At 34.4% G+C, this 27,370-nt stretch overlaps 1 protein-coding gene and 1 long non-coding RNA gene across 11 annotated transcripts in view; one reads left to right on the top strand and one right to left on the bottom strand.

Annotated features, from left to right (window-relative positions):
- Positions 1-26,992, bottom strand: part of LOC140635194 (uncharacterized) — a 36,686-nt gene extending 9,694 nt beyond the window's left edge. The window contains exons 1-3 of one of the 2 annotated variants that reach the window (XR_012032562.1): positions 26,625-26,992; positions 26,263-26,312; positions 599-6,847 (exon numbers count right to left, since the gene is read on the bottom strand). This is a non-coding gene — a long non-coding RNA (uncharacterized lncRNA). Of the gene's footprint in view, positions 1-598; positions 6,848-26,262; positions 26,313-26,624 lie in introns of those variants that run through there. The other variant, XR_012032561.1, reaches the window with a different exon arrangement.
- RIT2 (Ras like without CAAX 2) overlaps positions 1-27,370 on the top strand; it is a 468,395-nt gene that overhangs the window by 371,330 nt on the left and 69,695 nt on the right. The window lies entirely within an intron of this gene.

Here is a 27,370-nt window from a genome sequence, read left to right as displayed (position 1 = left end):
GGTGTTTTCCTGTAGGACCTCGAACAGACTGCACCTCCACCCTCACACTGAGCATTCATACCCTTATCTTCTAGTCACTGGAATGAACACTGGGTGTCACATGCAATTGATGAATCACCAAATCCTACGTCTGAAACTAATATTACACTATATGTTAATTAAATTGAATTTAAGTAAAAAAAATTTTAAAAGAAGAGAAAATAAGGCAAACCACCATACCAAGGGAAATATGTCCCAACTATTAGAGGGTTTATATTAAAAAAAAAAAAATCAGTGTGGCCAATTCTTAACCCAAAAGGATAAATCTAGGAGAAAAAGCAAAAACAAAAACAGGAGCTAGTTTTGTGGAGAATGGGAGCTTCCTGCTGTCCTTCAAATCAATCTTCCTCTGAAGCATTTGCTGGTTTAGATATAAAACCAGCTTTATGAGAAAACAAGCATTTTAGCACTTAGATGATCTAAGCACAGATGTTTAATTCATTTTATTTGAGAAACCATTCCTGCCTCTCATAGTATACACAAAGAAAAGAATAAACTATCAAGCACACTCATTTACATAATCTGTTCAGTTTAAAATGATAATTAGTTAGTCCCAGGCTAGAATGTACAACTCAGCAGGCAAAAGTAATTTTAAAATCATTAGACTTATATATCACGGTCAAGAGGTCAGCACGCTAGAAATTCATTATGCAATAAGGAAAAGCACTTCCAGTTCCTACATCTTTGTCCTGTGCCCTTCTTCAGAAGAGTAAATTAAAAAAATACTGTTGGAAAAAGAATCCATTTCTACAATTACTTTTGGAAAAAAAGTAATATTGGTGACCCAGTGATTCTGGTTTTAAGTGCAGACCTTGTTCAACTTCAATTCATTTAAGGTCCTGGTAAGGATAAAACTCCAAAAACGATCATCAAAAGCATTTATTATAAGCCAATCTATGACTGGATAGGATTTGTTCCCTATCTTACCTCAAATTCTTAGATCACCTATTTTACACTTAAAGAGCATTCAGACAAGGTATACAGAGCGATGGGGAAGACTCCTGAGGTTTACTTTCCAGTAGAAACTCTGTTTCCAGCCCCAGATGATTATAATACAAATTCTTGTCTTTAGTTCCAGTAAAGTCTGAGTCTATACATTTTATAAATCCAAAGTTAAATCTTTTCCCTCTAGTCTATCAAGTTCAGTGAATGGGCAGTATAGAATTTCCTCTCAGCCAATTTATAGAGGCTCTTCCTCCTGGAACATTCTTCAGCAACTGAGTGAAGTTTTTTACTGAGAGTTCTCACTGGCATCCATTTATGTGGCCCATGTGAAACCATTACTATGCTGACCATGTTACAGTGGAGAGTAGCGTACGCTGCTATTCCAAACGGTTGCTATGAATAGAAAACACTTGACCGGGCAACACCAAACTAAGATGTTTTAGCAGCCCACACTGGCAGTTGCTTTTGTAATTCAGAAACTATATCAGTGGTTCTGTGATATAAACTCATGTGTTTTTTTTTTTGTTTTTGTTTTTTATCTTTCCAGATAATAACTTTATCTGCTTGCTCCTTAAGGAAGTGATGGCTGAGTAGGTATAGCTGGCAAGTCACTGTCTCTGAGTTCTGCCCATAAGTATCATGTGATGGGGCACCATAGGATAACAAGAAGGAAAGCTGGACAGCTCTGAGACCTCTTACAAATTCTCACTCTTGGTTGTTTTGGACATGTTAATTTCTCCCCCTTTCCTCCTCTGTCATTCTTCTCACTTTTTTTTTTTTGTCATTTAAATATGGCTTTACTCCATCTTATTTTTTATGCTATATTCATATTTTTTATTTTTAAATTCCTACCATTGGTTTTTAAACCCATCTAATTTTATATTTATTTTTTCATTTTAATTTTGCAATAGATTTATTTTCTGGTCCTTTAAATTCTTCTTTAAATTATATGATAGATTTTGTTTTTACTACTTTTATTTATTTTAGGATTTTTAAAAAAGATTTTATTTATTTATTCATGAGAGACACAGATAAAGAGGCAGAGACACAGGCAGAGGGAGAAGCAGACTCCCTGTGGGGAGCCCAATGTGGGACTTGATCCCAGGACCTGGGATCACAACCTGAGCTGAAGACAGACACTCAACCACTGAGCTACCCAGGTGCCCCTATTTACTTTAGTTTTAATTACTTTTTAATTCACATCTCCTCACCTCTCATAACATTCACATTCTGTTCTTACAGTTTTCCTTAAGTTTGATTGCTCTTCTGGCTGATCTTTAAGAAACATATATAGAAAGATGGTACTGGTTTGAGAAAGTCCAGTCCAACAATACATAGCCAGGGGGCTTTCTCCTAGACCTTTAGCAGCTACCATATGCTGCCCGGTATTGGAAACCATACCTGAGCTATTCTCTTCCTCAGGGTATCTCCCCACTAGGCTCCACCTAATGACACAGGAAGCACACAAGACAACCTTCCAACAAGGACTAATTATCCCTGCACATAGCATACAGGGTAGCAAACAGGTAGCATAGTTTGACTTGTGACTATGCTTCCTTCTTATATAGTCTAGACTTGATATGAGGGGATGTATGTTTCCTAATATTAAGGTTACTTTTCACTTCTATAATCTTAGTTTTTAAAACTGTTCTAAGAGTTGTGATCCTCTAAAATATATTGTTCATTATTCAATTCTAAGTGCAGCCAGAAACACAAAGATTAAAAAAAAAAAAAAAAAAAAAAAGGCAAGTCTTCCTCAGAGACATGCCTTCTTTTTGCTCTTTACCACCCTTTTCTGCCAGGACAGGTTTTGCTAAAGAATCAGATACAATTGTAGCTCCAGGGAAGCTGTGTAAGGAGAATAGTCAAGTTTCTGGCACCAACCTGTTTCTAGTATATTGACTTCCACATATCTACAGGTCTCCTCCAACCATCCAGGCAGGGTCTCAAGGCACTTCTCTGTGCTTGCTGCCAATAGACAGTGGTGAAAGGAGACTCAAAATAGGCAAAAGCTGTGCTCCTGTGGGAAGAACCCCATTTTTCCAGGACTTATACTCTTTCTCCTGCACTGGATATCAGAGCCTAAGGAGAAGGATGCTCATAGTACTTCTAGAACATAGATTTAGTTCCCATGTTTTGGGAAACATGACAAGACTGAGGCAAGGCTTTTTCAGTCTTCTGTTTGTTTCTCATAAGAGAGCAGGATACTGTGAACCTTCAGGCTCCAGGACATGATGACCATTCCCTTGACTTTCCACATCTCTTTCCTTGGGATTGATGTTGAGTCTCCTTTCAGGATACCACCATGGATCAGTTCTCATTCTGTGAAGGGTCTTGGCTCATTATTGTCTAAGTTGGCTGATTCATTGTCTTACATTAACTCGACAAATTACATTGCTTTAATAGTCAAATGATCTTGTTAATTTCTGCCAAAATGAGGGGCTACATGTCAACTGTTCTAAAACTAGAGTTACCACTTTAAATGGAAGCCTCCCATCACATAATTGGATGGTAGCTAAGAAATCCACTGACAAATTAAACAAGTCACCTTAAGTGGATATTTTGCAAATATATAATTTTTAAGGATGCTTCAAGTAAAGTTCAAGATAATATATTTATTCTATTGGCATACAACTGTGAGGTTTATTTTAATGACTTGCTGTAAGTGTTGGATAATAATTGCACTAAATATTTCCTAAGCTATTTTTAGGATTGATGAATATACATGTATAATATATTAAATATTGACAAACTACTCTCCAAAGTGGCTGTAATAATTTATGATATTGCTAGCAGTCTCAGAGTTCCTCATCAACATACATCCTTATCAACATTTGGCATTGTCAAACTTCTTGCCTTTTTTTTTTTTTTTTTAATCTGTGGTGATGATATGGTATTTCATTGTTCTGTTTTACTTTTTTTCTATTTATGGATCAAATATCTTCAGACATTTAGCGTCTATTACATTTTCTCTGCTGTGGGTTGCCTATTCATAGCCTATAGCTAATTTCTATTGTGTTCTATTTTGTTTGCTTTCCACATTTGTGTGGAAATTCTTTTTATGTTTCCCAAAAATGGATCCCTTATTTACTTTATGCTTCAAGTATTTTTACCTAGTTTTTTATTTATCTTTTGATTTTTACCTTGAGGAGTTCTTTGTTATAAAGAGGTGTTTGATTTTTATACAAAAATGTCTCTTATTTTATATGTGATTTTTGCCTTTTAAATCTGATTTGAGATCTTTTACTACCCTGAGGTCTTAGAGTCAGCTTCTTATAATTTTGGTGTTTTAAAGTTTTTCTTCTTGAGTCTTTAGTCCATTTGATGTTTGTTTTGTACGTGATTCAGTGAAGAAATCTCATGCTTTTTTTTTTTTTTTTCAAATGGAAAGTCAATTGTCTCAAGATTCTTTATTAAAGCTTTGTTCTTTTCCTCAACAATTTCTAATATATCATCTAAAATATAATATTGCCTATATGCTTTTTGGTTGTCTAAATCCTCTGTTATGCTAATTCTTGCATGAATACCATTCTGTTCTAATTACTAGAAGTACACAGAATTTCAGTAAGCTTTGAACTCATCATGCAAGTATTCTGTTTTTTGTCTTAAGATTTGCAAGCTTGGACCTTTATGTCCAATTTTTAGAACTGACATATTTTAAATGCTATCATGACCATGGTTTATCTCTTTTTGTGTTCTCAATCATATATAATTTTTTTCTCTTAAAGACTTAGTTTCATGAGACTTGATCCTAAGTATATTTTATTTTGTTAAGATGAATTTTCATATTTTGTAATGTTTATTTGTAGTGTATAAAATGCTATTGATATTTGAGAATTTATCTTATATGTAGCAAATTTGCTAAATTCTTTGTATTTTTCCTGGAAATTCTTAGTATATTCTATTTAGATAATCCTAATTTCTATAAATAACATATTCCAAATCTTTCATTTTATCTTGAGACACTACCTAGAACTTCTGTATAATATCAAATTGTTAAGGTGATAATACTTTATAATTCTAAAATGTCAACATTAAACATGATATTTGCTCTCAGTATATCAGGGTGCTAAGATGGTTTATTTTTAATGCCTTGTTTCCTTTGGTGTAGGGAGCTATAAATATAAAATTATATGAGATTCTCTCTGTATCTTTTATAGTAGTAATTGAATGTTTATTTTTACTTAATCTATTTCTGCATTCTCTCTTTTAAAGATTTATTAATCTTAGAGAGAGAGCACAAGCAGAAAGGGCAGGGTGAGGGGAGGAGAATCTCAAGCAGACTCTGCACCAAGTGCAGAGCCCAATTCAGGGCTCAGTCTCGCTACCCTGAGATCATGACCTGAGCCAAAACTGAGAGTCAGAGGCTTAACTGCCTGCACCACCCAAGTGCTCCTGTTCCTGTATTCTATTACAATAATAGATATCCTAATATTGGGACAAACCTAACCGTCCTTGTCTTTCAATCCTGGCCATATCATTTCTATATGAATAGCCTCAGAGAAGCTACTTAATATCTCTACATTTTAGTTTTTAAAGAGTGCCTACCTTATTTTGTGTGTGTGTATAAATAACTTTTTAAGGAAAATATAAAATCCTGACTTTCATACAAATATGAAATAAACAGGCTCCAAATTAATGAGGGACTCAGCAAATGTCACAACTGATTCAAAGAAGAATTAAAAGTATCACACATATAGGCAATAGGCAATATTGAAATAAATTTACAAAGATAATGCCAATTTGGTCTATCCACTGGCAATAATAAATTGTATTCCACAGCACACAAATATTTGCATTTCTATACTCAACAATTATTTGTATTAAGTTAGTTCTCTATAATTTTCAGAGTTGTGAAATAGCTCAAAGACAATGAAAGACACAGATTGTATATAATCAGATAAACCCAGAGGATGCACTGGATAATCCCTATTTTTTAATCAAAAAATATTTTTTTGTTTCATTTAAAAATCTATCCTAATTTTCCCCAGAGATTGTTTGAATATATATACACACACAAACATACACATACATATACTCTTGTAAAAGTATATGTAAAACATATGTTTTGTATGTAAAAGTACACATATGTATGTTATATGTGAAAGTATATGTAAAAACATAAAATTCACACTGTCATATAGCGGTTACTGTCATTGATATTATTTTATATAGTCAAGTTGGTTTATTTATACATCAGCATTTTTATATCTATATGCTTAAGTAAATTGGGCTATAATTTTCTATGGACTAGAGCAATCATTTAATATCTTAAAGACACGGACTCATGTGGCTGGCTGGCCATGTCTCCCTGTTTGCACTGTCTACTAAAAGGTTAGAGCTCAATTCATAATCCACCTCTAACATATTTAAGACATTATGGAAAGAATTTGGCTTCCTGCCTTTTTCTTACTGTTATCTTTTCCTCACCCCATTTTCTCCATATAATTAATATTTGTTTTGTCTTGATGAATTATGTATATTTATGGAAATTGCTTTGACCAATTAAAAAAATACTTTAAGTGACCATTATTTCTCATTAAATTAAGAAATATAAGTTTAACTAAATCATCAAGTTATTTGACTAAATAGAATTATGAATTCAGTCAAAATTGTAGAACTGGTTATGTGTGCAAAATGTCAAATTCCTGCAATTATTGGAATTGATGAGAATGGTCCAATCCAATATTTTTCCTTTTAGCCTGTAAATGGAAGTTAATTCAGCTTCATGTACATGGCCCTCTGAACGTGACCTTCTATCAGACGCAGACATAACTTGTTGAAATTTTACAAATAAAGCAGTGATATTATGTGGTCTACATTTTTCTTCTCTCTCACAATTTTTCTCCTTAGTTCTTTCTCCCTGTAATGAAAAAGAAAAAAAAAAAAAAAAACAGGATTTAAACTAGCTTTAGCGAGAGATTCGCCTAGGAGAATAATTTGATATGAATATCATTATTAAAATCCCACTGCTTCAAATGGATTTTTAGATTAATATATCTGCAGAGATATAAAATTATCTGATTTATAACTATGCATTATTAGATCTGAAATGTCAGTTATTATCTCCTCAGCTTAATACTTAGATTACCATATAATTTTATGCATCTTTGAGAAAAAAGGTTGAAAAGTAGCATGGATATGAATCTTCTGTCTACTGTTACAGTAGGAAATGTAGTGTCAAGAATAGCTGTGAATATCGCACCCTTATATTGACTTAATTCCAAGCAAGAAGGGACAATGGAGTGAAAATAGCACATATCTTCATAAGTCATTCCTTGTTTATGACTATTCTTTGTTACAGTCTAATTGACTTCCTGAGTTATGACCTTGTATCCATTCTTTAACTTTTAAAGAGTGAACGTATGAAATTAAACCAAGAAAATTTATCCAATTACACTTTCACTTCCTTCAGTGTATCCTATTCAAAATTAACAATGTGCTACATGTTGAGAGAATTGAAAGTTCAACTTTCTCCCATAGTCCTAAACTTGTGAATCTAAAAGCCATTATAATAGTAAAATTGATCTTTTCTTGTGATTTATTAACAAGTTGTTTTAATATAAATAAGGAGGTGAATGGAGCTATAGGAAGATGAACCTAGAGACCTCATCTGAAAAGGCAATGATTGATGTTATTATCGAACCTTACAAAATGGTAGTAAAATTGAATACATGCTTGTTTACCACCCCCTATCCTGCTGCCACCTTGCCCCCCATATTAGAATGGGAAGAGAAAGAATATAGGCTTCAATCCCAGCTCTGTCTCTTGTCACTTTGTAAATTTGGCTCTGTGAATTCACCTTTAGTTTCCTCCTTTATTAAACATGGATATTTACGTCAAACATTTGCTTTAAATTTGTGAGCTTTAAATAAGTCATAGTTGTAAAAAGTCCTCATATAGTATTCATCCATAAGAGGCAACAAATTATACACATTGGGTTTACTATTATTTTGTTCCAATCCACTTCTCTTTTTACTATTAGCAAACTGAAGTATACAGGGGTAAGTTGCCAGCCTCCGGCATAAACATATGAGGTAGATTTTAGAAGAGCTTGATCATTGACTCTCCTACAATGCTGTTTCCACCAAATAGGCTTTTTATCTAAGCAATTATTTAATTGCCTAATGTTTGTTCCTACAGTCTTACAACCATGATTTGCACAAAGTAGGCATTTGATAAATGCCTGTGAAATTCAAATATATGGATAGCAGGTTCATATTTCTCTTGTTGATTTTTCATCCACACTGTGTAAGGGGAAAGCCGAAATATCTGTCAGGAATTAGTTATTTGCCATATCCATCTCCATGATTTTGAGGCAAATGTGTGAGACATTATTTGATACATGCCCTCTACAGTTGAATTTGACTAGCTCTATGTTGTAAAATAGTGCAGTTGAGGAAACACTTCTAGAAATTTTTCTAATGATGGAAGTATTATTTGCCCTTACCTATCAGAAAGCAGACTTCAGGGTTGTCTGCTTTGAAGTTATCAATACCTCTGTCCTAGCAAGGCTTCTATTAGGATCTAGATGCCATATTGTGGCCATTTTGATGTTGATTTCTTTATCACAGATGGGCTTCCCACAATAGCCTTCTCTGGCAGTCTCAGCAGTGGGTATCAATCAGCTCCTTCCTGGTTTGAACTGTGCTTTCAAGGGTAAATGCTTGCCTTGCCAATTTTATTGTGGTTGTTACTCTCTTTGGATGTTGGCCAATGTTTTGCATTTTGAATTTCATGTGGATGCTTTTTAAGTTGTGAATTCCCAATTCTTTTTCTCAAATTGCTGCATATGCCCTTACATATGCATGGTACTTTATGCATTTTAGTACTGTCTTAAAGACATGGTATCATTGTTGTCTTAAAAATGTAGAATGAGAATTCTATTAATACATCTCATTAGCAAGAGAGAAACAGATCTACAGTTTGAGGAAGTTGCTGTGTATCAGAGTTGTTAGAGCAGAGCTGGAGGTAGATACCAGGTCTGCTGCTCAGTTTCCTGTGCTTTCACCCAGTGCTCCAAATTGGGAGTTTTTATTAATGTTGTACTACAGCAGACTGGAACCAAGCATTACAGATGAAATGGTCTAGAATATAAGGTCTAAGGAGATTTGGGATAGCTCCTTTTCAAACTGTTACCCTCATCTCTCCACGAACATGCACTCAAGTTTTCTTCAATATGAGTGACATTGTCAAAAATTTTGGATCTAGAGTTTTGCACATGATTAGCCACTGAACAGATTATAATTAGTGCCATTTATAGACTATTCCTTATAGATATGGAAGCCTCCAAAGAATAGGCAACAGCTCTTAGTTCTGGTGAATTCATTCTCTAGTTGGAGATAAAACAGTTTCAAACACAAATTCAGCCATGAAATAAAAATATATATTTTTAAACATTTATTTGAGAGAGCAAGAGAGAGAAAGCATGAGCCTGGGGGAGGGGCAGAGGGAGAGGAAGAAGCAGACTCCCTGCTGATGGGAGCCCATCCTGGAGCTAGATCACAGGTCCCTGAGATCATGACCTGGGCTGAAGTCCGACACTTTACCTACTGAGCCAGCCAGGTGCCCCCAAATAAAAATACTTTATCAAGGAAGCAATATACTTTACAATTCAAGTACACACATACATGTACATATACATATATGGATGGGCTTGGCCAGTTGTTCATATCCCCAGTGACTACACATGCTGTCTCCTCTGAATTTAGCTTTCTTCCCTGACTTACTTAGTTCCTACTGAATTTCTGTCCAGGCAAGTCTTTTTTGATCTCAGATTAGACCAACCCTTCCCATACCCATTTTAAGTTGCTATATTTTCAGTGGCCACACTTAACATAGCTTCTCTTTTACATTTATTTGCATGATTATTTGACAAGTGTCGTCTTTCTCCACGTGATTCAAAGCTCTGGGAGGTTAGGTACAAGCGTATCTTTTTGATACGCTTGTAATACAGTGTTTTTTGGTGTTGTTCACAAAGCATAGAATCAGTACTTGCTGAAGTAATTAATGAATCTTTGTTGCCAAGCTACATTTTCCTGGAAGGACAAGCAGTGAAGGGGTACTGAATGTGCTCCACAGTTAGCAGGGAAGTAAGGTTTTGTAACCTTGGCATTATTGACATTTGAAGCTAGATCATTTTTTGTGTGCTATCCTGTGTCCAGTAAGATGCTTAGCATCATTCCTGGGATCTAGCCACTAGAGATCAGTAGCATTTCCCTCACTGCTCCCCCCCCGCCCCCCCGCACCATCTCTCAGCCCCCTCCCCCCAACCAGTCTTGACAACCATAAATGTCTCCAGATGTAGCCAAATGTCCCCTAGGGGCAAATTCCTCCCTGGTTGACAACCATTGCTTTAAAGTAATAATTACAGCCTATTTCCCCCATTTTCACAGCATGAATTGTCTAGTTTATCAAAATTAACCTACTTATAGTCTTGTAAATCCACCTTGTACCATCCTTAGGCCATTGTTTAAAGTATTTTTGTTCATTTCTCTTTCTTTTAACCTCTTCCTCATGGGCTTCAATCCCTCAAATCCTTTCTATAGAGCCTGGTTATAGTTTCTATCTGTTTCGTGAAGCTTTTGCCTATCAGTCAGAATCCTAGTGGGAAACAGAAGACCCACTCAAAAAAATAAAAATTAAAAAAATAATAAATTTATAAATGGACTATTATATACAAAGGTCAGCAAAGTATAGCCAAGAAAAAAAAAATACATACACACACACGCACACACACACACACACACAAAAATATATGGTATCCCATAGTTAAGATCCTAAGACCTGACAAGGTAGAGAGCTAGAATGGTAAACAAAACCAGGAAGAAAGGGCACCATGTATGACAGGCTCTGTGATTCTCAGTAGAGTGTCCTAGGCAAAACGACCCTTTGAAGAGGAAGTCAGGGAAATAAATAGTCTGATATCACTCTTTTTCACATCAATCCCTTTCATGGTTTCCCATTGACTGAATCCTACAGAAAATTAGAATAAGAAGGTGTTGATATAGCTCCTATAGATCAAACTGTTGTAGAGATCCAGTGCAGAAAATAAGAACGTGAAGCGGGAGACACAAATGGAAGACCATTCAGCTCTCCTTTTCTCTCTATCTTTGTAAACAAAACAATAGTCTTGAGAATTTATAACGTATAATTCATATTATTCCTGTGAAATTAACTTGTATGCTAGACAATAGCTCTTTCTTAATTGCCTTGATTTGTTTTTAAAAACAAATCCTCCCTTGTTTATGTGTTAGCGCACAATGAAAGTGAATCTGAACATCTTTAAAAGCAGGGACTGTGTTTTAGTATGTTCTCTTGGACATAGTTGGTTATTAGAGATGAGTTATAAAACTGTAATATCGTTTACATTAGTTTTGATTTCTAAGTGGGGAAAACATGACAAGTACAAACATCTCTTGCTTGTTCTATTCTGATCTCGACCAACCTCCTAAAGCAAAATGTCCCCTTCTTTCTTGTCACTTCTTTTTCTTCCCATATGCTTTTCTTTTCATTTTATTTACATTCCAGGAGGTTAACATACAGTGTAATATTAGTATCAGGTGTACAATATAGTGACTAAACACTTGCATACAACACTCAGTGCTCACCACCACAAGTGCCCTCCTTAATCTCCATCACCTGTTTCACCCATCTCCATCCCACCTCCCCTCTGGTGACCACCAGTTTGTTCTCTATAGTTAAGAGCCTGTTTCTGGGTTTGCCCCTCCTGCCCCTGCCAACTTTGATCATTTGTTTTGTTTCTTAGGTTCCACGTGAGTGAAATCATATGGTATTTGTCTTTCTCTGACTGATTTATGTTGCTTAGCATAATACTCTAGCTCCATCCACATCATTGGTTGGAGCTAGATGGTTGTTGCCCATCTAGCAGTGGTTGTTACCTCTTATTTACCCTTTAACCCCACAATAATTAGTATGGCACTTTCTTCATGGCACTGAATTTGGTCTGATATCAGTCTGTATCAGTAGACCTGCTATTTTGTTTTCCTATCCAAGCTCCCTGCATTATTTGACAATGATGACATTGTCTTTTCCTCAAAACTGTCTTTTACTAGTTTCTATGACAATTTTATATTCCTCCTAACTCTCTGACCATTTCTTTTTCTTTTTTTTTAAATATTTTATTTATTTATTCATGAGAAACACAGAGAAAGAGAGGCAGACACAGGCAGAGGGAGAAGCAGGCTCCATATGGGGAACCCGACGTGGGACTCGATCCCGAGTCTCCAGGATCACACCCTGGGCTGAAGGTGGTGCTAAACTGCTGAGCCACCTGGGATGCCCCAGACCATTTCTTTTTCTATTTTGTCCCATTTTTTTTTCTCTATGAACTCTATAAATGGTAGTGTTCTCTATAATCATTTCTTTTTTTTTTTGCCAAATATTCTTTGTAGGTAATACTATGTATACTCATTGATTTAAATTATACCTACATATGCACAAGTTCTCAGTCTGTGTTTTCAAGCATCATCATGTGATATCACAGAGGACCTCAAACTAATTTTTTCCAAAGTTAGGGTTAGTCTTTCTTCTTTCCCAAAGTAGTCTTTCCTGGTTTCTCTGTATCAAATGATAACAATGCTATCTACCTCAGAATCATCAGAAACCTCCGAATAATCCTAATACCCTAGCCAGCTTCCCTTTCTAATTATCCATAGTTAATCCTTTATAAATCTATGTAATTTATTTTCTAAATAACTTTCAAATCTGTTTGCTGTATCTCATCCTTCATGTGATGTGTTTTAGATGAAATCCTGAGTCTCTGTGGATTATCTAATATCAGAATCTCCTCTCTTTTGTGTGTTCTAAGTAAGAACTGGCTGGAATCTGTCCTGTCCTTCCTAGCACAGAGATTTGAAGTAGTTTTCAAAACATCAAGAGTATTAACAAGTTAGTCAAAAGCAGTGAGAAAATGTCAAATAGCACCACGTTAGAACACAAAAGGTGAGTGGCTGGAGAGACAGAATGCATGAAGTCCAAAGAGAAATAAACAAGATGATAAACCAAGGAGAGAGCCAAGAGTCAAGAACAAGAGGGAGACTTGTATAAAATGAGAGATAGATGATTAGCAGGATTAACATTCAAAATATTTAAAAATCTATGTATTTGGCACCCACCCACCAAGAAGGATGCTGACTATAGACTTAAAGCAAGATCCTGTAGATTTAGAAATCTTGAGATGCCCCAAGAGAGACTGATATGAGTGGAACAGCAAGTGGAAGGCTCTTCTGGGGCTCAAGGTAGTGGTTTTCTGCCATCTGGAATGGAATTAGTAAAGCTTAACTATAATTTGGCTGTATGTCAGCCCTGGGAGAAAATGAAGGATGAATAGGTAAAATATCAATGGAGTGACTGCATCCCATAATGAACTACCAGGTCTCTGCATATGCTGTGCTTAATAAAAATTATATGGTTGAGATAGACTATAACTTGCTAATTAATGTTTATCTCCTAGTGGTACCTCACTCCCATTCACTCTCCTCATTGCCACTTGTGTGTTTTGGAATAGATGTGCTATCATGGCACTCTGTTGCTTAAACTTTTCTAGAGCCCTCTAGGTTTTCAGTGATTTTGCTTTCACTAATCACATTTGTGTAAGCTCCTACTTTTTCTCAACTTGCACTTTACAGTTAATACTGCACAGTGATGAATTCTTCAAGTATCATGCTTGCACGTTTTGTTTTGCTCCTTTGCCTTCATTCTTCCTGCTTCCTAGAACATCCCACAGGTGCCACGTAGAAAACTACTTGTCCTTCAAGACGCTAAACTGTCCTCTAAACCTAATAAGGTTTCTCTGACTCCTCCATCCTTCACTTGTAAATGAATTTATGTGCCTTCTTTTCTTTAACCACAAAAAAATAAGTGAATGAATATATGCCCTCTCATGTGTTCCTTTTTGTAAGAACCCTCAGAATTTGCCATGATGTTAAACTGCCTTGTTTCTGCCTCCTACATTAGACACTCAGTTTCTGTTCAAGGTCAGGGTCCTGATGATACTCATCTTTAAATCTCTAGCTTTGAGCATGGTGTGTGATGCTTAAAAGGTAGTAAGGTGGTGAACAAATGAGTGAATAAATGTTCTTCAAAGCTAAACTAAAGGTGAATGCCAGTTGTGGAATAAAAATGTAATTGAATACTCAGCTTGGAATCACATAGAAAATATCCAACTTTACTAAACTGTTCAAGCAATTTGAGTAAAAAAAAAATTAGTGACCCAAATAGTCTATTGGGGTGTGTGTGTGTGTGTGTGTGTGTGTGTGTGTACGTACATGTTTGTTCGTATTTTGTACCTACTGCTTTTTGTTTTATTTGTTGGTGTTTTACTGAATTATCTGTTAATTTAACTGGGTAGATGGAATTGGGCAATTACTTCAGGCATGTCAGTAGTACATGTTAGCAAAATTATTGTTTCCCTATGTAATATAAAATAGGAGCTCCATCTTTTAAGACCTGGGGATAACATGGACAGGGTGAATTCATATATGTAGAGTACAATGAGTTTTCCATAATGATGTACATTATTTAGGTATAAAAACAGTTGATAAAAGCCCACTGTGCTGGAGAACACAACACCATAAAGACAGTCGGGCTTACTTTAGAAGAAATACAAAAGCATATTTAAATTAATGATGATTTAACAAGATATTCTTTGGAAATACTTTATGAATTGCAATATTTTCTATGTTTGACATATTGCTCACATGCTAGTCCAAATAACTGGTGATTTCTAATGAAACGGAACTAAGGGCCTTTGGCATCAAGTGCTAGAATACAAATGCAAGGATTGTAGCATTTGTTGTTTTTGCATAATCCTGTGACATGCTGAATACAAATTTAGTAACTCTCATGATTTTGGATGCTACCAGTTCCTTTTCAGTTATATCATCATATAATGCAGAAAGAGAAACCCTTGTTTTGTAGAAGAACCTCCCACTTTTGCTTACAAACTGAGTTTCTTACCATCTCTGACTTCATTTGTAATTTGTTTTCTTGAACAAATGATTTCTTGATCTAACATTGGCATATAATAATAGGACTCTTTGTCCTCTTCTCAATTCTGTACAGTATTTTCATCACATTTAACACTTGAAATATAAATGAGATGTGGGAAAATACTTTAAAGATTCATTATTTATGAGCCTTATGGTGACAGAATTTTTCTCCATTCCAATTCTTCTAACGTAGGACCACCCTAATTGTTAACTGAGTGCACTGCCTTTATTGTGTTACTGTTCTGCCTATCACATGGCTCCCAAATGCTGCTATATCATAATCCAGATGCTCCATAATTTGCCCATCCTCTACCCAGCTATACTGACCATGTCTTCCATGGATCCACTTTTCACTGCAATTAGTGATGTGCTTACAGAGTTCTTTGCTTATTCATTGTTCTTTGTCCATGCTCCTTGACATCCTCAGCTAAGTGAATGTGGTCTATTGCTGCCTGCAGCAACCATTCCAAATCTAACCTAACCTTCACAGTCAAAACATTAGATACCAAGACTTCCACACAGACTTATTTAATGATTGTGTTATCCAAAGATTTCTAAATATTTACATGTACAAAAAGAACACCATACAGTCTACCATTTAAGAGTCTAAATGCTTCATGTATGAATTCTGTCGTCAAATTTCTCAGGAGCAAAGGATCACATTTTATACTTTTAAAATGTTTCTCATAGTACCAGTTGTAAATGCATAGTAGAAACAGGCAAAGTAGAATTATAAAGTTTCCTTATGAATTTAGCTTTCCTAATTTTGCCCACTCTGAGCATCAGTATCTTGGCTGTGTATATCTTGCAATATGTGGCCAATTCATTCTGAGTGACAAGTTAACTCATATTTATATCCTACCTTACAGTTTTTAAAAGAAGTTTCATATATAGTATCTCATTTTATCTTAACAACTGAGCATACTAAACAGATATTTCATTAATAATAGTGATTACTGTTTTCAATAAAAACTGATCTCATGAAATATCAAAATAACATGACTAATATATTACTTTAATAATATGTACTCTGGTATAAATGTAAGCTTTATATTTAAATAAATTATTCATATTATATATTATTTAATAAAAAGTGTAGCATAGGGAATAATTTAAAAATTTCCATACTAACCATGATAATGGTTATTATAAATGGTGAATTATTGCATGCCTGCTTTGTTTATGCACTCCACTAACTACTTTATTATATCTTATACTCACAACAGTCCCAAAAGATAGTATTCTTACTATGTCATCTATAAAGAAATTGAGGTTCAGACAACTTGGTTTGTCTGAGGACACATAATTACTTGGCCAATGAAAATTTCAAGCCCAGATATCATTGGTTCCAAAATCTTCCCTCTTTCCCTGGATTAAGCTCCATCTCTCAATCTCCCTTTAAAGATAAGTAACATCAAAAAAATCCCAGCACAGACAGATTTTGAATTTCAACCAGTTTTACTTCCATTATATTGCAATTGCCTTCAAATCTATGCTAATCTGTTATTTTAAACTCCTTTAGTACATATCATAATTATGACATCTAATAAATGTTAACCTTTTGATGGAAGTAATTTCAAACCTACATGAACATTATCCAATTAATTATTCAAAGACACTGTTGGATAATAATTGTGAAACTAATTATTATAGATCAAACTGGTCACAAAATGGATTTTCTTTTCCATTATGCCAACAAAACTCTGCAAATCTAATCCATTGTCTTTCATTCTGTGAAACTACTTAAGTAGATGAAAAGTATTAAAAGAGAATAAACTTTGAGAACACTGTGATCAAATGATCAATTTAGCTTCAACTGAATTGTGAATGTTTTACCTACCATGTGTGTTCAGATCTATTAAAAATGCTGATGTGATTCAAACACATTTTCTCTCCCTCCACCTATCCTACATGCTGCCTGTGTGAGTCTATCAGAAAAATGCCATTTTCTGAGATAATCAGGAGTTGTGTTTAGCCTGTATCTGGGCTCTGATTTCAACTTGACCAAGTTTGAATAGAAAGGTCAATGTAGCTTCTTCATTTTTTTACTTCAGAGACAGATTGTAGACTGAGGAAACTAAATAAATATTTTACTAAAATCTAGATTTTTGCTATTTGAAGCATGGTCCTCAGACCAGCAACATAGCACCCTCTGAGAGTTTGTTGGCAATGAAAATAAGGCAACTAGTTAAACACCTCCAAAACAAAATACTGAGTATATAAAAATAACTTTAAGTAAAAACCCTTCATTTACTCTTACTACTCAATTAACTGCTATTGAATTCTTGGAAGTTTGTATATGCAAAATAAGGGTTGCTCATTACACTTTTTTATGCCTTCTCTTTTATTCCATGCCATAAATTCACTTAGCTTTTATGTGGACCAAAATCAACTGTAACATTAACATAATCTCAGGATCCATTATTCACTGAGGTGGTCATGCAAATAAAGCCAGAATATCCTTTAAAAACAATATGGACATCCATTGGAAACTTATATTTTAAAATTTGTTGTATAACTTGTGAACAACCTAAAAGGTTTACAGACTCTATTTTTTGAGAAATATTCCCTGTATGATTGCAGCATTACAGTTATTTGAAGGTGTTTTTTTTATTTTTATTTTTTAGAATGGATTCATCTTTGAAAGGGGTAAATAGAATTCACAAACTCTCTGGAATAGATCATTCTTTCATATATGCAATCATCATGAAAAACCCAAGACACTTGCATCAATCCTTCCTTTTTTCATTTCTTTTCCTCTTTCCCTACTTCCATAAAAATGCATTAGATGAAAAAAATGCATTAGATATATTGTTAAACAACAGGTATTGTGCTAGGCCCTAGGGATACAAAATAAGGAAGATATGCATTCTGTCTTTATGCATGAAAGAGTCATTAACCAAACATTTGCCATGCTATACAATAAATATAGCAAGTGCACTAAAGAGATGGATGCATTTTAACAGTTTCCCCCAAGGTAAATATATCATTCAAGATGATGTAGTTTATGCTGAAAATGTTCCTCTAATTTCATTGAGTTAAAAGAGCAAAACTTCATTTTTTTGTCCACATTCTTATCAATTTTTGGTTGGTAGAAAGTTGTACTTCATGTAATCCTCATTAAAGGATCGAGGTTGAGGGAAGCTCCCTATCTGTTCATCCATTGCTCTCAAGGCAGGAAAATGGGAATATGAAGACTTGTACACCAGTTCTTAAAATTTCTCACATCTTATTGGCCAAACCATGTCACATGGCCACAACTAACATTAAAGGTGACCAGAATACACAATGCTACTGTGTACTGGAAAATAGAAATAGTTGGTGAGCAGAATTAATAACATCCACACCAAGATACTTGTATTGATCCTATGCCATGTAGTACACTACTCCTCATACTGCTAAGTCTCTAGGTTTTCTTCTGCTTTCAAGTATCTTCTTTTAGGTCTAGGACTTCCATATTCATGTAGAGATGTTCAGTATTGGGACATCTGGGCTGTTCAGTCAGTTAAACATCTGACTTCAGCTCAGGTCATGATCTCAGGGTCCTGGGATTGGGACCAGGGAGGCCTCCCTGCTCAGTGGGGAGTCTCCTTCTTCTTTTCCCTCTGCCCCCCCCTCCACTGACTCCCCTCATGAGTGTGCTCTCTCTCTCTCTCTCTCAAAGTAATAAAATCTTTAAAAAATGTTCAACATTTACAAGTACCTCATACTTTATCTTATGCTTGCTTGCCATTAAATATGAGTCCTCGAATTCATTGGGTAATTATCTTTCCATAATTTGTTGATTTTTCCCTTTTCCCTTACCATTCTATGTATTTCTCATATTTTACACCTTTTTGTCAGTGATCATATATCCAAAATTCTAGTATCTTATGTTTCAAATGAATCATTCAATTCTCATTATATTGTTCAACTAAACAGGGTGATTTGTAGATTTCTAGATAGTATTTATCTATTGACTATCACTTTATTTGAAAATTTATCTCTTTTGCCAAAAAAAATTTTTTTTTCAGATCCCATGATAAAGGGGGTTTAAACACAAGGTTTAACCATTTGATTGTACATGACTATAACTTTTTCAATTCTTGCTAGATCTTTATAGCCTGGGTGACATTCCTGAATTGTTACCACATTGTCCTTTGTGGCATCAAGCATTTGTAGGATCCTCCAATTTTCGTCCAGCTCTTTATTTTCTGGCTGTGGCCATGCTTAACTATTTCTGCTTTATGTATCCTTGCACATAGTTGTCTTCTACAAATGTGCCTTTAATGTGAACAGTTTGTAAACTTTGAGAAATGTTTTCTGTTATGGTAATGTACTATCATTTCATATTCAGTGGAAACCATAGATAATGTTGCAACTGGTCAAGAATCAAAGCAGCATTTAAGTTTTTTTTCTTTTTTTTTTTATTATTTTTTTTTCTTTTTTTTTATTTATTTTTATTTTTTTTAATTTTTTTTTTCTTTTTTTTTTTTAAGTTTTTTTTCATGTCTGTGCTAATCATCCCATTCCAGACCTTCTATTTTGTCTGTATGGTCTATATGATCTGAATGGCAGATGGTATCTCAGGGATTGATAAGAAATCAAATAATAATATCTGAGTATTGGTAGAGGATTTGGGGTCATCTACTCTAATTCCCTAGCCAAAGTCTGAAGTTTCCTGCACAGCTGTGAAGTTGAAGGGAATGAGTCTGGCATTCCAAACTGAGAGAATGGCACAAAGTAAAGCAAAGCTAGAGAAAACTGTAAAATCTCTTGGAGAGGTAACACTTGGGAAGACTTACCTGGAGCGTTAGCAATCAAATTAAGAGAGCAGGCAATACTAGGAAGCTGAAACTGGAAGCTAGTGTGGGCCACACTGTTTAAAAGCCACACAAAGGAAGTAGTTTAGATTTCATATCTTTAAGATTGGGGAGCCTCATACTGGAGTGAGTGAGAAAGCATTGCAAGTTTCATGTGAAGGAATTGCTCTGACCTTGAACTCCTGGTCTCCTCTTAAAGAAATTAAGGAATTTTCTCATGACTAAAAAGACTTAATGTCATAGGTAGGGCTTTTTAAAGGGAAAGATGTTATTTATAGTAGAATCTATGAGGTTCTTTGCTTGAGATTAATGGACTGGTCATTGCAAAGAATAGCCTCTCCATTTCCAGGTAGTTGAATGCAGATGACCTAATAGTTCTCTTTCATCTTGGATTTTTTATGGTACTGATTACATTAATTAGGAGAAGATACTGTATAATGAAGCTCGTCAGGAAAAAAATTAATAGGTTACTTTAATAAGTTTTTTCTGTGATTTGTGTTGCTGATATGAACAGCAATTATCCAGCTAAGTAATGAGCCACTAATGAGCATGTCTTTCTTAGATTGTGTTGCAAGTTCACTGGAGGAGTTATACTATAAAGGCGAACAATGATTTCTTTTCCATAGGTAGGAAATTTTGACAGAAGTATTTGTAATAACCCACAACAATGAATCCCATTATTTATTAGTATGACCCCAAATCATACCTTCTTAAATATTACCCTACAATTCTTTAATGCCCTGCCTTTCTCTTTAGATAGTTATTTTTTTACATGCAGATTCATGTAAAACCTTTTTCAGGGCTGGTAGTAATTAGTTGTACAAAGTAGACACATACAGTAAGATTGAAAAGGTTGAACATTTATCCCAATAGATGAGATATACAACATTTTATTTAGAATTGACTCTGAATAACTAAGTAAATAAATCAATATGGCTTTTAAAATTCATTTGGAATTTTCCAGTTTCATGGCTCAAAATGAAGCTTTGACAAAAATCCACATAACATATAACTGAGAAGCTTAGTGTGATGGAGAGAAAATACCACAGGGATTTAGGAGGTTTGAATTTAAGTAATTTAACTCTACCTCTACTTACAGAGTTTTGGTCAAGTCTTTTAATCTTGTTCTCACTATGTTTTTCATTTGAATAAATGATTTGCCTCATTTTCTCTAAATTTCTTTCTGGTACTAAAATATGACTCAGATTATTTTCAAACCATAATATAACCAGAATTTAAAAAATTGAATTTAGTGTTTCTTCTTTGTTATTAATCATATAATATGATGAGTACATATGACCTTAGCTTTTTGTTTTACCTATCCTATTTCAACAGTATTGTAAAATCCTTGAAAATAAGGTCAAATGTAATACAAATTTCCCCTAATATAAACACATTCTAAGTAAAGTCTTCTTATTACAATGGTACAAATATAAAATTTGGGAAAGCTAGATCTTTTTTGTAAAACCTTAAGAAGCTAACATTTCTGGTAGTATCCATATCATTTTACATTTAGTAACTGGTACTGGTAGAGAACTAGTCTAAATAGAAGAGTAAAATTATACTTAGGTTATTGCTAGAGTTCACAATTATTTATTGAGTCCAGTCTTTGATGAATTTTTATACCAGTGATGATTTATATGTCCTACTTCTTCCATATATTTACAAAATAGGGCCAAAGTAGTTTTAAGAGGGAACTATATACTAAGCACAGATGATTTAATTTTCAGTTTAATCAAACTTTCAGTTGGTAGCCCCCTTTTCCTCTTGCTCCCCAAGTAAAAAGATACTGAATCCTTTTCTTTCCTTTTTATCCAACTTTTTGATTCATATGACACGTACTTGCTTATTTAAACATAGTTGTTTTTTTTTTTATCATAACACATACATTGAAATAGGATATAGAACTATTCCTTTCTCTTTAGAGAGAAAACAATAGCTCATCTCTTTAGGGATTATGTACTACAAAATTATGACTTTACGTGTTCTTTACATGTGTTCTTTGCATGAGTGCATCATCTCTTTCCTATGAAGTACATCATTTTCCAGATTCTTGTAATATATCATAACAGAATGCAGGCCTCAAAACATGCTAAATAGCCAGTATCTGTGATGTAGAACTTTGTGTTAATAGTTTACTTCTTCCCTGCAGTAACTCAGTGTTTTTAGTTAGCTCATTCAACATTGAGGTAAGAGAATAGATGCTAAATGATTTTACTTTTGCACCATTGAGCAAAACAACTTTGAGAGATGCCATGCTAAGCCTTCCAGATATTCATTAAGCCTTTGTTCATATCTATTCCAGCATACTGAGAATTTTGACTATCTAGCCACCTGACAGCTCATTAGAGTCTGCTGGGTTCTTCCTAACACATCACCCACATATGCTAAAAGAACCAGTCCTGAACCTTTCTTCATTTCTCTATAAGCCAGTATAATAAAAAAACCCTACCTTAACGTCTTTAGCATCGATTGTTCCTTATACCAATACCTGCTGAAGCTCCCAAGCAAACTCACATCTAATTTACTTTATTTCAGATGAGATATGTACTCATATTGTATTAAAATAATTTGTCTTGGGCAGCCCGGATGGCACAGTGGTTTAGCGCCACCTTCAGCCCAGGGCATAATCCTGGAGACCCTGGATCGAGTCCCATGTCAGGCTCCCTGCATGGAGCCTGCTTCTCCCTCTGCCTGTGTCTCTGCCTCTCTCTCCCTCTCTCTCTCTCTCTTTCTGTTTCTCATGAATAAATAAAAAAAATCATAAAAAAAATAATATGTCTCTAGCCTTGTGCTTCTAAGGGACAGTAGTTTCCATAATAGCAAAAGCACAAGGACTGGAAATGTTTTATTTATGTTTTTATTCTGACTATATTTATGATATAGTTTTCAGACACCATGTTTTTCTTTTATTCAGATACCATGTTTTAAAATAGCAGTGTTCTCAGAACAAGGCTGTCTACAACTATAAAATAGCATAACACATTTTAAAAAACATAATTGTCTAAGGACTGTGTCTTATCAAGAAAATTCTAAGGGAGAAATGACCTACCCAGAATAAAAGGGTCTTATTTTTTTTTTAATTTAAGGTAACAAATTTATAAATTGAAAACTTGGAGACACATAATTTAAAAAATCAATACCATAGGGATAATAAATCAACACAAAAATGTAAGAAAATATGAACAATTGTGACCAATACAAGATATTTTTAAAGCCATACAGCCCCCCATAAACATATCATAGGAATCATCCTTCAAAATTACTGTGATAAAGTTATTTCCTTCAAAAGAAAATTTTTTTTCACACGCTAAGCCTAGAAATTCTTATTTATGATGTTTTGCATTTCCTCAGTGTTACTTAATTATGGCTTCCTTTATTAGAGGATTACTGAAAATTTTTATAATATTGCATTTGCAAATTAAGTAATTATTTACTTAAATCAAGTAAATTCAGGGTTAATTTCCTTGCAAGATGTTAATCTAGTATAGTTGCAGTCAAAACACAATCCGCAGATCCCTGAAACCCTATGACATCAAAAGTATTTTCATAATAATACTAAGTTGCTACTAGCCCCTTTACTATGAAGCTGCTGGCTGGCTCGTTAGCAAAAAAAAAAAATCAAGGCAATGGTACCTAAATTGCATTAGTAGTCCTTGTATTCTTCAAGGCCATGCAGTCCAAAAAAAAAAAAAAAAAGAAGAAGAAGAAAAAAAGAAGAAAAGAAAGCCAGCTTCACTTAAAAATGCCCTTGATAAATCAGTAAAAATTATGAATCTTATTGAATCTCTACCCTTGAGTACATGTCTTTTTTTAAATTATTTTATTGATGAGATGGAAAGTCACAAAAGACAGTTTTGCAGCATATAGAAGCTCAACAGTAGTTGCAGCTTCTCTACATGAAAATTTCTCTTCTGTGCTTGCCCATGATATTAATAAATGTGATTTCTCTGATATTATATAATCAATGTGTTAACATTTGGAATATCAGCATCACTCAGTGAACCAATATATTCCAAATGATCAATACACGAGGTTACAAAATCAAGTAAGAGTAAAAAATCCATTCAAAATGTAAGATAGAAAAAAAATATATAAGATAGACAAATAGGTTTAACTGTAAGAAGGTACAAGCCATTCACTCAGTTTCAGTTTCTATGATGCAAGTAGCATCATAACTAACAATCATGTTTTGGTACAATAACAACAATATCCACCATTACACAGAAAGTCTATTCAAATACTCCTTCCTTTTGCAACTTCATAAGCCCAAATTGTCTGCATGTAGTAGCAAAAATAATATATTCTAACATATTAAATGAAAAACGTAATACCAAAATCCAACTTTCTTATATTTGTCCAGACATTAACAAGATTGTAGAAAGGTAACAATGCCATTTGGCTCACAAACCTGTTTAGCTTTGGAAAAAGCACTTTAAAAAAATTATTTATTCATAAGCGACCCAGAAAGAGACAGAGGGAGAGGGAGAAGCAGACTCCATCTCAGAACTCCAGGATCACACCGTGGGCCAAAGGCAGATGCTCAACCGCTGAGCCACCCAGGCATTCCGGAAAAAGCACTTTTAATAAAAAGTTATTTTATGGTGACAGACAATGATTTATCATCATTTTAAAAATATTTAAATATTTTAAATGAATTAATAATTAAAATTATTAGTTTTAATTTCTAAAATGGCACATATAAGCAGGTGTAATTCAAATAAATCATTAGAAGCCACTGATCTAGAACCTTAGTTTCATATTTTGATATACAAAGAAAGGTGTTTTATTTTTGGTTTTGCTTTTGCTATTAATAAAAAAGGCTGAGGAAGATCGTCTTAATAATTTTCAAGTCTCTGTTAAGAACCCTAGGTCTCCTGTATCCTCAAACTGCACATCCTATGTCATATTCCCTTTTCCTGATTAGGACACAAGTAGAAAAAAAGAATGACAAAGTATAGGTTTTTAAATTCATCCTACCTGGAAATTAAAATGGGAGTTAGAGACTATGAGCTTTGGTCAGCTGGTGATGATAGAGTCTCAAACAAGTAGAAATAGCTGGCGTGGGTCATAGTGAGCTATGAGAATTAACACCTACTTTGAGGACTAAGGACGTAAGCTAATCAAATATATTTTGTTAGATATGGGTGAAAGCTAGGGGATACATAGAAGATATTTATCTTCAATTTTCTAAGAATATAAATCTTAATCCATGTTGGGATGAATGTTCCTTCTAGTCTAATTTATGTTTAATAGGTATATTGTTGGCCTAGAAATGCTGATGTATTTGTAAAAAGTTCCCTTGGGCCATCTTGTCTTTAAAAGTTTATTTTCATATATTTTTTTTGATATCTAACCTACCATCTGTGACTCCATTCTTCAATTATTACTGTAATTCTTCACCTATAACTGGTATGATTCACTAGCTAGTCAGAATGCCTTCAGCCCCTTTGGCTCATGGTTTCCTTTTAGATATGAATGTAATAAAAATTGTGATGGGTAACAGACTATTTTAAAGAAGCGTGATGCCTCAAAACTTACCTGTGCTCCATCCTATTCAGGGCCCAGTCCTATGTTAGCTAATAATCAGATTCTATTTTTTAAAATGGAAATATCTCTGTAAAGTAATTAAAACAGAGTTCTTGCTGAAATTGAATTTATAAAATGAATGCTTCCATTTTTATCAGAGCAATGTTGTTTGCAAAATGCTTTATAGGACTATTAATAAGCACCTTGGGCAGCAAATAACATCAGGTTGAAATGTACCAAAACATGTATTAATTGCCCCATAAAACATGCTCTGTTGTGTCTTATTGCTTATATCAGGTGGAGTTGCCAAGGCAACCCTTGCATCCTACAATGCCACTCTGGCTAAAAGAGGGCATAGGACATTCCATGCTCCACTTACAGAAAGGCTAACAGAAAAGCTGCAGAGAAAAGAAGAGTTCTCATTGTTTACACTAGACTGCAAACACACTCACACTGACACAAGGTATTCAGTTACAAAATTAGATGGAGATCAAAACCGGTCAGATACCAGCTATTTTCAAGGAACTGTTGAAACTGACAGCAAGGCTTTCTATGTGGGCACTAAAGTCACAACACATGAAGAGATTCTTTTAACTTCCCAGCTTTACATTTCCAGTGCAGGGAAAATTCAGCAATTGATCTTTTGTTTCAAGTGAGAGTCTAAGCATGATCCACCTTAGGGTGTTTGAACTATTGGCTTACTATTTATTCATGCATTGTTTTTCTGTAGTCTATTAAGTGCAAAGTATCTTGATAATGGCTGAAGGTGCTACTTTTTGATTCTAAAGTCTAAAAGCTTCACTAGAGTAAGGGGTTCCTGAAGGTCCTGCTCCCCACGTCCTACTACAACCACCAAGAAAAATCTCGTAGCTTAAGAGCATGTGATGTAGGTTGAACAGTTCTTTTGAGTGACTTTTTTCCAAGTAATGACTCACAGAGTAGGCTCCTTCCATCTTGTGAAGCTGTCTTCTTCAACACAGAATATCTGTAGTTGGCACAGAGAATAAGAAAATGTGTGATTACATAGTGGTTTTATGGTAGAAGTGCAGTTATTTTCACCATGGGTTTTTTTTTCTGTGTGTGATTTTTTCACCCAGTGACCTATGTACCACTAAATTATTTATATACCTCCCGTCACGGTGCATATACAGGAATAGAAACTGAATAATCCAATAGACTTTACCATTTAGAAAATAGAACAAATGAGAAATATAGTAGTCACCACTCCTTAGTAATTCTGAAACTCAGCTTCACAGTTATTTTAAAGGACTCCCTACCAGGAGTCAATGTGGGTTACCTGATTAGGGCCTCTTTCTTCTGCTCATCAATGTCTTTAATACCTGATCTTAACATCTGATTTGATCATTGGGAAATGTACTGTCTTCAGGGCCTATATAGACCTAAAAGCTGATTCTTGTCCATGAAAAGTTGAGAACTGAAAGCTCGATTTTAAGTCTTGAAGAGTGAGGCATGTTTAAATTGAACGTATGGGTTCTTTGGCAATGCATTTCACAGAACAAGCTATTAAACTTCTGATTGATGTGCTTAAGTGACTACTCTCAATATTCTTTGAAAAATATAACTTTAAAAGATATAACAGAAATAGCTGTACCCTAACCTGGCCTTTTCTGAATACTTTACTCAACTGAGAACTTTAATTGGCTCATTGTTACACAAAGCCTTTGCAAAATTCTAATTCTACTTAAAAAGATAGTACTGTCTGATGTTTTACTTACTGGTCACGTACGGCTCCTGAGCATTTAAGTGTAGCAAGTTCAAACTGAGATGTGATGTAAGTATAAAATACACACTGGATTTTGAAATCTTAGGATTAAAAAATGTGTAAAATATTTAACATTTTTATATTGATTGCATGTTGAAATAATATTTCCTATATAAATTTTAAAAAGATATTAAATTTTATTTCACCAAGTTCTTTTTACTTTTTCAATATGGCTTTGTAGCCATATATTTCCTAGTGAACATTTTTTTTAAATTACCTATGTGACTCATATATCTATTTGAAAATACTGCTCTAGTAGC

This window comes from Canis lupus, chromosome 6 (genome assembly GCF_048164855.1).
Source record: "Canis lupus baileyi chromosome 6, mCanLup2.hap1, whole genome shotgun sequence".
Classification (NCBI taxonomy): domain Eukaryota; kingdom Metazoa; phylum Chordata; class Mammalia; order Carnivora; family Canidae; genus Canis; species Canis lupus.
Note: the sequence above shows the minus strand (reverse complement) of the source record. Positions and strands in the feature narration are given on the sequence as shown.